Source organism: Ziziphus jujuba, chromosome 7 (assembly GCF_031755915.1).
Source record: "Ziziphus jujuba cultivar Dongzao chromosome 7, ASM3175591v1".
NCBI lineage: Eukaryota > Viridiplantae > Streptophyta > Magnoliopsida > Rosales > Rhamnaceae > Ziziphus > Ziziphus jujuba.
Window position 1 is genome coordinate 19,984,389 of NC_083385.1, and position 13,955 is coordinate 19,998,343.

Consider the following 13,955-nt stretch of genomic DNA (forward strand, 5'->3'; position numbering starts at 1 on the left):
ATTTCCTGCCAATAATAGACATCCGAATGAACGAGGGTCTCGACCATTCTTTTCCATGAACAAAACTAACAAGAATGGCTCAAAAAAATTCAAAAGTTCATTCTATTACATTGAATCTTTTTCTTCCTTTGGTAACTCTTGTCACATTGCATCCTTACTCAAGTATTAATTAAAGAAAGACAAACAATAAAAGGGAGGACAACATTAGATCCAAAAAGTATGAATGGAAAACTCAACTCTCCAGGTTTCAGTAGATAGATCATCAAATCTGAAAAGGAGAACATAGCAAACCAGAAGCATCAGCTCCAACAACAGCAAGATCACAAACGGTGCAAAGCTGTCCTTCTTGGGTTGGCACAAACTGTGAACAATAGTATGAGCAAGAGACAGCCTTTAGTCGTAGGTAAATAGGTACATAAGCTGATCCACAAATCATAAATGGTTTTGTAAAATCCTAGTTTGATTGAGAAGCATCTCTCATATCACTCTGTGCAGCCTCTAGCACTTGCCTGAATGTCTCTGCTTACTTCTCAATGGTTGGTTTAGTCTTCAGCAGCCGCGTGGAAAAAATTGGTAGCAATGGTGAGGTTATTTGCCTTGAAAAAACTAGTTATTGCATATTTCAAGGTGAGCCTATGGTGAGGCCATTCAAGATAGCAATGTGTAACATAAGCTGCAAGCTCTTACTGACATAGTGAATTGTCTTTAATTTTCTTTGTCTTCGGTATCATTTTCAAAGCTAGCACATACTCTTTGACAGTAGTAACCAACTCCATAACTTCATCGTTTTCCCTCTTTGAGCTAAGAACAACCAACGAATTGTATGTAGACTATAAGAAATAGCTGGAAACCTGCAGCAAACTTCCCATCAGTTGTGGCTTGGTATCCAGCTTCGAGTTTCTTTTTCAATTGAGATAAATTGAAAACAATAGCTGGTGCCCTCATCACATTTAGGCTAGTCTGCTAATGCTCAATAGCAAGTGATATCATTGGAATAAATGAAAATGCACATAGACAGGGGTGGCTTCCTGAGTGAATATCAAGAACCATGGATTTCAAAGGAGCAAAGTTCTTTATTCCAAGTTGCATATTAACCAACTTCATTGTAGTGTCAAAATTTCTTGCAATCGCATGCTCAGTAGCAAGAGATGATCTTTGGGTCCATATCTTACTTACAGGCATTCCAGGAGTTAGAGACTCTTTGTATGCAGTGCCACTGACAATGTCATCAAGAAGTGCCCAATCACCACCACGCATAACTGCGGTGGGGGGCATCAGAAGGGAGGGTGTTTTCCCCTCTGGCAAGGATGGAAGATTGTCACCCAACTCAACAACTACCCTTTCAACCTGCTCCAGCAGTCCATGAACTTTAACTTGCATTCTGGTCCAGGTAAAACAGTGTTTTTGGAAACCTTAGTGATGTATATTGGAGCATTAAGGGTCCTAATTACACCAGAATCTCTGTTTGGGAGATAATATATTATATGGTTTGAGTGTTGTGTAAATAAGTATGCCATTTTACATCCCATGCACCACTTTTTACGTGGGTGCTTTCATGAAGAGTGCACTGGTCACCAGATTCTTGCTAGCAATAACAATAACTTACTTGCTAAGCAAGGCAACAGTCTCCATGGTGTTGGATAAAACAATATACTTGATAACTGGAGTTCTAAGATCACAAACAATCACCATTCAGTTTAGATCCCATATAACAACTCTATCCTCTATTGTACACAACAAGTTACCAGATCCAGCATAGAAAATAACATCAGTAACAACGAAAAGGCCACTCTTCATGATAATATAGTCATTGTTCAGATTCTTAATCGAGACTTGGTTGCCCCTTTCTTCAAGAACAGTAAACCTCTTTGAAGATAAGAATCTTGTTGATCCATCATCATTCTTACATCTAAGCCCTTCGAAGTCATGTGATACCACTGATACCATCTCTTTTCCAAATCCAAACACATAAGAAAGTCCTCTCATCTAGGACTATAAGAAAGAGTCCTCAGACTAAGTTTAAATTTCTCAAGATAAGGGGAAGAAGAGGGTTTAATTGACGTAAATTCGATGTCCATTTGACTTGAGAACCAATACTTTCACAAAACATGATCTTTAGCATACAAAAGAACATCTCCTCTCACTACAAGGGCCGGTCACTTCCTCTCGAATGTATCAATATTTGCACTATTGGGATTAGATGTAAGAATTGAAAAAGGATGAATGATAAAAGGACGGGTTGGGCTTTCACAATAAGACACTTTGGATTCTTATGATCTCCATAGTTGTGTGATACCGTAGCTACAATTGAAATTAAATTTATGAGAATCTTTTTTTTTTTTTAAAGAAAGTAATAATAACAATTAAAAAGCTATCTCAATGTATAATCAATCCAGATTGAAATTTATAAAAGGCATTTTAACTAATGCCTAACATGCATTTGTGAATACCATGATATACCATGACTTTATTCTCTCAGAAAGAGAGAGCCTGATGTCACACACCATGCATAAAGGGCAGAATCTTTAAGGCTTAGCTAAAAAGTTCTACATTCTCCATGAGAAATCAAGAGAAATACAAAATGTTCTAGAGACCTAAACTAGTGTAAAATAGAATATCTTTAGAATGCTCCAGGTAAATATCTTGTAACTAAATCTAAAACTATCTAGATCTCAGCTAGATGAGTGACATGTGTACATATCAAGAATATTGTAAAACCTTGTCGTATGAGCCATGGCCTCTATATAAAGGGTTAGTCATTCATTTGTAACACATCGAAAAAATTAAAGTAATAGAAGTACTTGCGTTCTCTCAAACTATACTTGCACTCTCTTGAACTATCTCAAGATCTCCTACTTCCTACACTTTTATTCTAGCTTCATACTTCCTACACTTCTTCCTACTTCCTATACTTCTCTTTTAGCTTCCTCATTTGTGCTGCTAAGTGCCACACAGGAAGGTTGAAAAAGTTTATGACACTGAACTCTAGAAAAAGCAAACAAGAACTACATAAGAAATTGAAGAATTGGCTCTACAAATTATCAGTGAATTTAAGAAATTACATTGGTTTTTTCTAATCTAGAAGCAAAAGAATCACATAAAATAGTAATATTTGCATTGCAATAATTTCTAAGCCGATAATTTTTCAACCGATTAATAATGCGTAACATTTCAATGACCTGCTTCGAATTCAAAAAGAAAGAATTCATCCTTTGTATATACGTGATTAGAATAAATGTAAATCTTTCAAGAAAATCTCTGCGACACTTCTCTGATGAAAGACAGAAAGAAACGAGAAATTAAAGAGATCGAAACTCCAAAATTTGTTAAACTTGCTTAGTCTTTGTATTCTACCATAATAGTGTAGGAGAATTAGAAAAGTAGCCAACTGGAAGTATGAGAGGAAAAACAATCAACTGCGAAAGATGTGATAATCTTGATTCTTGAAAATGGATACAATCAACTGAGAATTTAAGACAAGCATATATTCTGATGACCATGCATGTTTTATTTCAATTGGAAATACCCCGGTTTAAAATGGTCAAACAAAATATGGATGAAGCCAGTTTCTCATTTTGCAAAGTGGTATTTTCCCTCTCTTTTTTTAATGTTTATTTTTGCATTTTGTAATAGAAAATAAAATTATCTTCTTCTTTTTTCCGTTTTCCCTAAAATGTAATTTGTCTTTTTTTTTTTAACTCCTTCAAATTTATGGTTATTAGTGATTTTTTTTTTTTTTGGGTCAGATAGTAATTGTTCGAGTTTGACATGTTGTTTAACTATAAATTTGAAGGAAAGAAAAAAAAAATTAAATGCACAAAAAATGGACATAATTTCAAATTATATTGGATTTGATATATGTTGATTTTTTTAAAATTCTTTTAAGTTTATAGTTAATTAAGATGTTTAAGAAATTCTTATTAACTTTTGAAAAAAAAATTCAAATAAATAAATTACATATGAAACTAAGTTTAAAAAAAAAAAAAAGATCATGTTTAGCATGGTTTTGTAAAAGCTTTTTTTAGCTTTTAATGTTCATAAGTTGCTACTTTTAGAAATATTAGGATGATTTTTTTTTAAGTACTTTAAACATCGGTTTGGTAGAGTTTTTTTTTTTTTTTCCTCCGAAAAGCTTTTCTTGAAGGGCAAAATTTTTTTTGTTAAAAAATAAAGATGTTTAGTAAAATTCAACAAGCACTTGTTGATCAAAAAAATATCTTTTTAAGCTATTCTAGAGAAGTCAAAATTTTAAGCTTCTCTAGAAAAATTGCTTTTTTTTAATTTATATGGAAATTTAATGAGTATTTAATGTAGTTTTTTATTTACAACCAAGCACTTATTAGCTTTTTAATAAATGCTCTTTTAAAAAAATATATATCATACAGAATTTTATAGGTCAAAGCTCTATTTTTATCAGCTATACAAAACGGACGCTAAGTTTCTAAAAGCTCTTTTAACAAAACTAATAAAAAATAGTTTTTTAAGAAAATTTTCTAAAAGAGCATAATTATACAAAACAGGGCCAAAAACCAAAACAAAAAATAGATCGTTAACAAACCATATCTAAATAACTACTCCTCATGTACCCTAGTACTCTTACCATGAGCCACTTTATTAGATTAAATTATTTATAATTAAAAATTAAAATATCTTACAACTTATGGACATAAGCAACAAATTAAATCTTATTATAAATTTTTGCCATACTATTATTGGAGGCGACCATATATATATATATATATAAAGACAAATTAAAAATTAGATTTAATAATCATGTATATATCTACTAACATAATATAAAAAGTCTTTAAACTAAGTTTTTAGCGCCCGCCTGTCGGGGGGGGGGGGGGGATGTGGCTATGGTTCTACAACAAAAAGGCCTAAAACTAATGTATCCAATGCCCAAGGATGAAGTTTCGTCCTAAAAAAATGCCCAATGATGAAGCACTGGCTGGCTCTCCAATTATGTCCTTGGTGGTGATCCTTTAGGGGTTCACTCGCTTCAAATTTTTGTTCATTTTCGCTTGCAAAGAAAACAAAAAGATCTGATTAACAAATTAACAAATTAAACAAGAACTTTTAAACAATTGCATCATTTAAAAAGAACAAAATTCAAACAATATAAACAATAAAACCGTTTGCATAAAAGGGAATTTATTTGCAATAATTTAGTTAGGAAATTACAGTCTATCAAAATATGAAAAAGACGGTAAATCAAGTCTTTGTTAGGTAGGCAAGCAAAAGAAAAGAGTTTAAAACATTTATCTGCACAATTTCTTCTGTTGAAGGCCAAATATCCCTGAAATAAGACATATTTACCATCCTTCCCTTTGCCAATTGGTTCTCTGGTAAAGTCAACGTCACCCTGTCGTAATAATTTCACAAGTTAATGTTTTTGAATGGTATGGATCACTATTTATCATGAAAGAAGATTACTTCATTACCTTTTAAATAATTATAGATAAATTCTATTGGACTTTCTTTGGGAAATGCTAAGCACACGTACGGACACCTCCATCAACAAGACATATATAGATATATATATATATATATATATCCACGCCAGCAAGAGCATAGGCAACCCATTGAAGAAGGTGAAGCAAGGTAATTAGCTCTCGTCAAGGCATGAATAAGAGTATATGACCATCAAAGTTTCTAATTTCAGAGAGCACATAAGTAGCTATAATGTCTGCATAAGGAACCGCATAAATTTGAATGACAAACAAGAGCTAAAGAAATAAGCATAAACATTGTTGCAATGACGGAGTTAGATAAAATATGTAATTGGATGCTGTGGTGGAACTATAAACTTAAAATGAGGGATTCGATCCATGATACCATGGTTTGTGGCTATAATACGCTTTAATCCTCTAAGCTACTTATCAACTAAATTTATATATATTTTTTGCAAACTTAACAATGGGTGACATAATTTTAGAATTACAATTTTCTGAGATAGCAGAAGCAACTGACTAATCTAATTATCCAAAGTTTCCAATGCAACAGGAAATCAAAATTCAGTAAATATTATTTTTATTGGATAACATACGTAAAAATAAAAAAAAAACAAAAAAAACAATGTACACATATTTAGATATAGATTGAATATTATAAAAAAAAATTATAGTATGGACCCAACTGTAGTCATTTAACAAAGAATAAAAATTCACAATACAAAATTTTTTACCAAAAATTAAAAAGTAAATGATTAGACATATATTGATTACAAAACATAAGTGGGACCGTACGAATCCGGTTAAAGAACATTATAAAGGAATAGCATAAAAAATGTCAATCTAATATGTAACAATAAGAAGACAGGGAAAGATAACAATCTAATATTCTAATGGGGAAAAGCCGATACTGCCCACGCCTTTTCAAGAAAGAGGAAAAATGCCCATCCCGTTATATTTTTGCCCACCTTTTACTTACTATACCATGAGTTATCTATTATACCACTCTCATTCAAATTTTGCTTTTTGGTTCACCCCTCTCGCCCCGTCCTGATCCCCATATTCACTTTCCTCTCACTCACTCTCACCCAACATCTCGCGCTCTCTCTCTCTCTCTCTCTATTATCTTGTCCAATCTATTAAGAATGACAAGGATTAAGAAAACCTCTAGCCAAGCAAACAAACCAATCGAGGATGAGAATAAGAAGAGAAAGTTGGCGATGATCTAAATGCTAATGACAAGCTAAGAACACAACTACGCAAAGTTTCTGAAAAAAGGAACAGATGGTTAAACCCAAGGATGGATAGAAAGTTAAACATATGAGAAATGGAAAAAAGCCACGGTTGAACCGAAGGAAAAAACCATGAAAGAACTTAAAGAAAAATGCCTGAATGAACTGAACAAGAAATCCAATGAGAAAAAATTCGAGATTAGGTATTTTATTGTCTTAAATGTTTGTTTATAGTTTATAGTTTTGAAGCTCCATTATAAGTTAGTTGGAAACTTGGCCTACATGGCATAGGATTTTGAGGTGTGATCCACGATAAAAGTAACCCATCTTTCCCGCGTCATTTTAAGAATTTCGGGGTAGGGCGAGGTGGTATTATGTTTCATTAGACATTACATATATATATTAGTGGACCCTCACTAGCCCCGCATCACCAGAATCACCTTATGTGGGTAGGACAAGGTAGCTGTTTTTATTTTATTTTGTTGTTGTAGTTGTTATGTGCAATTGACAATATTGTCATAAGGTATGCCCAAGGTTCAAAATCATATTTACAAGGATAATGTTAGATTGTACAATAAAGTGTCATCATATGATTATCCCTTTAAGGTAATTGAAATAATTAAAGGCAAGCTGACCATGGACTACTTAGAGGAGCTTAAATGTCATGCAGTTTTCTCAATATGCAAAATTTCCAGCACCAATGCCAATTGATAACCACTTCGAATTGAAAATAGTGCAATGTGATGATGAGGATGCTTTGGAGTTCAACATTTATGGTACCGATGTGCTTTCACTGCTAAAGGTTTTACATTGGTAACTGGCTTGAAATTTGGTGGTAATATTGCTAATCACGATGCCAGTATTTGAAAAATAACTTCAAATCATATCCACAGGAGGGACAGCAAGAATTTGTGACTTACCTAAAGATGTCGAGGTCTTAATAGAAAGGGATTGATAGTCCCACTGACTAGGTTTTTCTAAACTTCCCTTCTTCTCCCCATGAAATCCTTTTCTTCTACTTTTTTTTCCAATGATATATCCCATTCCTTTAGTATTGAAGCATATGAGGCCCCAGCGATGGGGGAAGAAAAAGAGGAAGTACGGGTTTCTAGGCTTCTTTCGCTGACTTGAGTTTTGTTTTGGAAAGAGCATTGTGGAGCGCAAATTCACTATAATAGCACGGAGGTTTTCCACATCATATTTATGTCCAAGAGCTTTTAAATTTCCTATAAGCGACACGGTAGAAAGTTGCAATCCATTTTTTGTTTTTTTCAAAATTTGCATATAAGATCGGCAATTTCTTTTCACGATCAGTAATCCATTAGGATTCTAGTTTACCTTGATTTGCAATTACCTTGCCACTGGTGCTAGATGTTAAATTTCTGCTTGTTGTGATGAATAGAGTCTTTTATCTCAAAACCAATTATCAATGAATCTACAATGGCGAAGGAGATCCTGTCTAAAGGAACTAACAACTTTGATTGTGTTTGCTAGATTGTTTATCTGCTTTTTGAACCAAAATTATATGTTTTTGTTTTTATACATGTATTAAATGAATAAAATAATAATATACCATATTAGTGTTGTTCAAAATGAGATAAAGTTTGAGAATGTTCAATTACCAAAAACAAATAGAGAATTCAAAAAGAAATTCAAAAAGATGAAACCAAAATACAAAAGCATGACAGCTGCAGATACTCAAGTATAAAAAATCCAAAAGTCAATATGGTCTAAAATTTCCCAAAAGTGATTTGGAGTGTAAAGAATTTCCAATATTATTAGAAATCTTCTCCATGTGAGAGTTGTCTAACTAACGGTTAGTTATTCACTCACGGAGGCTTCTGTGAAGGATTCCAATGTAATGGTGTCGAAGGTCTGACTTATTTTGAAGGTGATCAAGGTACCAATACAACCTTTGTGTAGGAAACCATGGATATAGTTGACAATATAAGGAAATAGGGTTCTTTACCTCAGCTGGAACTAACGGTTGATGTAGCAAATGCTGTTAGAAAGTCCAGTTTAATGTAGGTGGGGAAAATCATCACCGAGAAGGCAATAAAGAAAAATAATGTGCAAATGATTACAAAGAGAATCTAGTTCACTCACGAGCATGTTGATGACGAGCAATGAGGCCCCAACATTTTTTAGTCACTTTCAAAAAAACAGCAGACCGTACTAGGGTCCAAAATAGAAGGTCATGGACCATCAACTTAGAGCCCACCTTCTTCTCAAAGAGTGGAGCCCCCAAATGACATTAAGGGATTTTGAGTTCACTTCCTCCACTTTTTGGTACAAATACATGGTCTTCCATTACAATTCATGAATAAAGAAAATGTAAGGAAAATTGCTTATTCGAGAAGTGATTAATTGCGATGACACTTCTAGGAAAATTGTGTTGGGTATGGAATACATGAGATTGCAAGTTGAGGTCGATATCACAAAACCTATACCCACAAGTTTCTTCCAAAAATTTGAAAGGGGAAAAAGTTTGATTCAGTTTTGCTATGAGAAATTAGGGGATCTGTATTAAAATTGTGGCTTGTTGGGGCATCTCAAGAGTACCTGAAAAGTATCATCGACATCATCTATGGAGGAAGGCAAGATGTATGGAGCATGGTTGATGATTGAGGACAAAGCATACTCGATGGTTAGCAAAGGAAACTTCTATGGTTGAGAACCTTAGAAAGGATTTCTTTGATTCTTTCTCAAACGAAGAACTGGGATGAGAAGAGGAACAACAAGCCAAAGATGAAGCTAAAGAGAAAGCCTCAACGTCGATCCTCATGGCGGATTCGGCAAAGGCCACGGTTGACGATGAAGACAAGGCCCACGCTAACCAAGGAGAAAGTGTTGACACAGGAGGTGGAGCCAATCCTTAGGTTAACCTTAAGCCTAGGGATAATGGAGTAAGTGTGACAGGTGTCTCTGATAAGGAAAAAAAGTCTACCTTCAAGCCATACCCCTATAGAAAAGGAGGAAACCTTTTCAAATTTTCTAAGTGAGGTACAGATAGGAGATTGGTCTAATAAGGAGTTGATTGGGATAGCTGATAATGAATCAATGGAAAATCTCCCTGTCATGGCAAAGAAGGATCACATGTTAAATGACTTTGAATCTCAGACTTCCATATTTGAAAGGATCCTGAAGAAAGATGATGATAAGAGAAGTTTAGTAGGCATGAAAAAGAAGCTTCTTGATGATGAGCCTAGGGCACTATCTAGATATCCAAAAAGGGGCAGCGAAGACGGATATCATTTGGAGGCCTAATCCTTTTAGCCTACTAAAGCATATTTACTGAACTAAGAAGGAGAAATGAGTGGTCCATTGCTTGAAAGGGATTTCTATGAAGCCCCAAAAGGAAAGCTTGTTAGCTCAGCAGGGGAGAAGAGGGTTCATAGGCCTTCTATGTCCCTCTATGTGGAAAACTCCGAGTAAGCCTCCTTTTCTGATGGAAAATTAATCGGGATTCTTAAGTCAACACCCACAGTTTCACCCAAAATGACATTGAAAAGTTTTTTCCCTAGAATGCAAGTGGGAGTAAACATATATAAAGCTAATCTAGTGGAGAAATTTGAAAGCAATAGGGATGATTACTCAATGATTGAGGAGGCGGGCCTAATCATGCCCCCCATTAATGTATCTTATTATGTGAAACTACTAAGGATTGGGGAGGTCATCAACAGTTCGAGGCCTTCACAACCTAGTTAGAAAACACTCTCAAAATGGGCTTCTTTTATGTGAAACTAACTCCTAAAAGGAAAAAAGGAAAGGAAAAAAATTGGTAGAAGTTTAATTTTTTGACAATATATTCATTGTTGACGCAAAAAATAGTAAAGGTAGCTTAACTATATTTTGGAGAAGTAATTGGAAATGGTCTATCATTTCAGCTTCTAGTTGGCTAATGGGAGCGCTTGCGGAGTTTGACTCTAAAGGTAGCTGGTTGTGCTGGTTTTGTCACTATCCAGCTGAGAGAACGAGGAGGAAAGCATTCTAGGAAGACTTAACGTCATAAGTGAAAGCTGGAATAAAGTCTTAATTTGTTTGGGTGATTACAATGATGTGGTTGAGCAAGAGGAAAAACTTGGATGAAGATAAGTTTTAAGTAAATCAACTTTTTTTTCTCTGAAACTTCATGTTCAACGTGGATGCCATAGATATAGGCTTCTATAGGAGTACCTTCATGCGGTACAATAAACAGGAAGGAAAGGCAAATATCAGAGAAGGTTTAGATAGAGTGTTAGCAAGCCTAGAATGGATAACCAATTTTGATCACATAGGGGTGATTCACCTTTTTAGTGCTTTGTTGGACCATGTTCTCATTCAACTTTGTCTCAAGCTAGATCACCAACCCAAGGCAAAACCCCTTGAGATTTTTAGAAATTTGAACTTGAGACCCTTTGTGTATGGATGTGGTATGTAAAGCTTGGAAGAATGTCAATTGTAGATACCAAGTCTCATAGGTCAGATAAAAAATCCATAGTACTACCCTAGCTCTAAGAAAATAGAACAAAAACGTCTTTTGTTTTTGCCAATTAAGGGTGAATGAGCTCAAAGATAAGATATAGTGGCTTCAAGGACTGTAGCCGTCCGAGGAGGTATTGAATGAAGAAAGGAAAACCAAGTGGAAGTTGGACAAATGGAGGAAAAGAATGGAAATCTTTTGGAGGCAAAAGTCAAGAGAGCTTTGGCTAAAAGGCGGAGACAAGAATTCAAATTCTTCCATGTGACGACGATGCCAATAGGAGAAGAATTTTTATCCCAAGTCTGAAAGACGATAGAGGTTCATGGAAGGTACCCAGAGTATAGATTGGCTTCTTATTAATTAATGAATTCTCAAGGCTCTTTAAATCTGAGGAAATCAGAAGAAGCGAAAGACTTAATTATTTCATCCCTGCGTGTCCGGGTAAGAAAATATCTGTCTAAGAGCCATTCCGATAGATTTTGAGATTTGGAATGTAATGAAGAATATGCACCCCATCAAAGCTCATGGGCTTGATGAAATGCCAGCTTTATTTTTTCAAAAATATTGGAGTACAATAGGGAGTAATGTAGTTAAGATGATTTAAAATGTTTTTAGGTCCAGAATCCTCTCGAGAGACATTAACCGATCTTTGTCATCCTGGTTCCTAAAGTGAGTGGGGCCTCCAAGTTCAAGCATTTTTGATCGATCAACCTATAAATTATCTCAAAAATTATTGTAGACCATATAAAGACATTTCTAGAAAAATTAGTATCCCTTAATCAATCTGCCTTTGTTTTGGGATACTGGATTAGGGAAAATATCATTTTAGTCAACGAAACAGTACACTCAATGAAGGTTAAAAGGGTATTAAAGGAATCTTGGAAATCAAGATGGACATGCAAAAGGAATATTATAGGGTAGACTTGGTGGTTCTTACTAAAATCCTAATTCTTTTTAGGTTCTCTAATAAATTTGTAAAACTAGTATTGAATTGCATTTCCTTTATTTCTATGAAACTCTTGTTGAATGGAGGTGTTTTTAGAAAAATACCGATGGAGAGGTATTTAGACAAAGGGACCTGATGTCCCTTTTCCTTTTTATTATTTTCACGGAACTCCTTTTTAGAATACTACATAAGTGGGAATGCAACGGAAAAATTAATGGAGTTAAGCTAGGACGGGCATCCCCTATAATTTCTCATCTTATGTTCTCTATGACATCATTATCTTCTGCAAAGCTAATGTGGAAGAAGATCAAAATGTTATAAAATACCTTTAGCTATATTGTAAATGGTCCCGACAAGCCTATAATCTAGATAAGTCTGGTGTCTTCTTTTCTCACAGTATCCTTGGAAAAAATAAAATCCTAGTTAAAAGTTGGCTGGGGATGAGGGAGCTTGATAAAAAAGCTAAACATCTTGGGCTCTTGTTGTTTGTGGGAAAAAAAAAATAAAAATGTAGCCTTTGAAGACTTAAGAAAAAAGGTGGAATTGAGGATCCAAAGCTCATTTCTCAGATAGGAAGAACCACCTTTATAAAACATGTGGCTTCTTCCATTCTAGTTTATTCAATGTCGGCATTCTTACTCCCAAAAAGTTGGTACGATGATATAGAGAAATGGCCATAATGTTTCTTTTGAAAAATGACTCTAAACTTTTTGGGGTTTTGTCCTAATGGCTTGGAGGCTAGTTTGCCAATTGAAGAGCATAGGAGGGCTCGGACTCAAAAACTTATGGAGGTTTAACAAAGTCTTGGTTGCCAAGATAGGATGGAGCCTTTCAACTAGAAAGAATAAGCCATGGGTTCGAGCCCTAAAGGCCAAATACTTGCCCAGTTCCTTTGTTATGAAATGCAAAAAGAAGATTGGATGCTCTTGGTAGTGGAATATAGTGCTTAAGACAAGATCCCTGCTTGCAAAAGGGTTATGCTTTAGAGTGGGGAAATGAGATTCTGTTACTTTCTAGGAAGATCTTTTGGTCCCTAATAACCTAGGTTTTTAACCTCAATCAAGAAACTCCACCTGTTACTACGGGGATGGTCAGTTCACTAAAAAGGAGCAATCGAGACTGGAATTAGGACTTCCTATCGAGCCTTTTTTAACAAGAAACTGTGAAGAATATTAAAGGAATGTTTTAGGCAAAAAACCAATAAAGATATAAGCTCATTTGGACAGGTACTAAGGCTGGTATTTTTAGTGTGAAATATAATTAAAAATTAGAAGAGGGATCTGAAGGAAGAGGTGAGAAATGGTGGAAGTTTTTGTTTGGAACCACAATCCATGAAAGAGTAAAATTCTTTTTATGGAAACTTGTTAACCACGTCCTACTAGTACTTTCAAATCTGGCTATCAAAGATGTAAAGATGGAAAACTACAGGTGTGTTCATGGTTGCTAAAGTTGTGAAAATAAAGTTCACATCTTTTTCTATTGTGAAGTAGCAAAGAGACTTTGATTTGCTTGTTTGTAGGGTATTAGATGGGATACTACAAAGTATAATAACTTACTCTCCTTTCTTAACTACTTAGTTGACCATATTGGAACTCTCCCACTTCATCTTGAAGACACAAAGAATTTCTTTATATTTAGTGCTATCATCCTAAAGCACCTTTGGAAGGTTTGAAACCAAGCCGTTCATCAAGCTGTCCATCAAGAAGCCACTACATTTTTAGACCTTTCGATGACTACAATTATGACCAAGTACAAGGAAGTGTTAGAGACACACAAGCCAGAAAAGGAGGGAACACCTTTGGACATGAATGAGTTGAACTTTCATAAGTGAAGACGCCCCTAGACTGGAGTGGTCAAAGTGA

General features: G+C 34.8%; 1 pseudogene; it reads right to left on the reverse strand.

The window, feature by feature from the left end:
- Nucleotides 1-262: 262 nt before the first annotated feature.
- LOC107425547 (coatomer subunit alpha-2-like) lies at nucleotides 263-1,986 on the reverse strand (annotated as a pseudogene).
- Nucleotides 1,987-13,955: the final 11,969 nt, after the last annotated feature.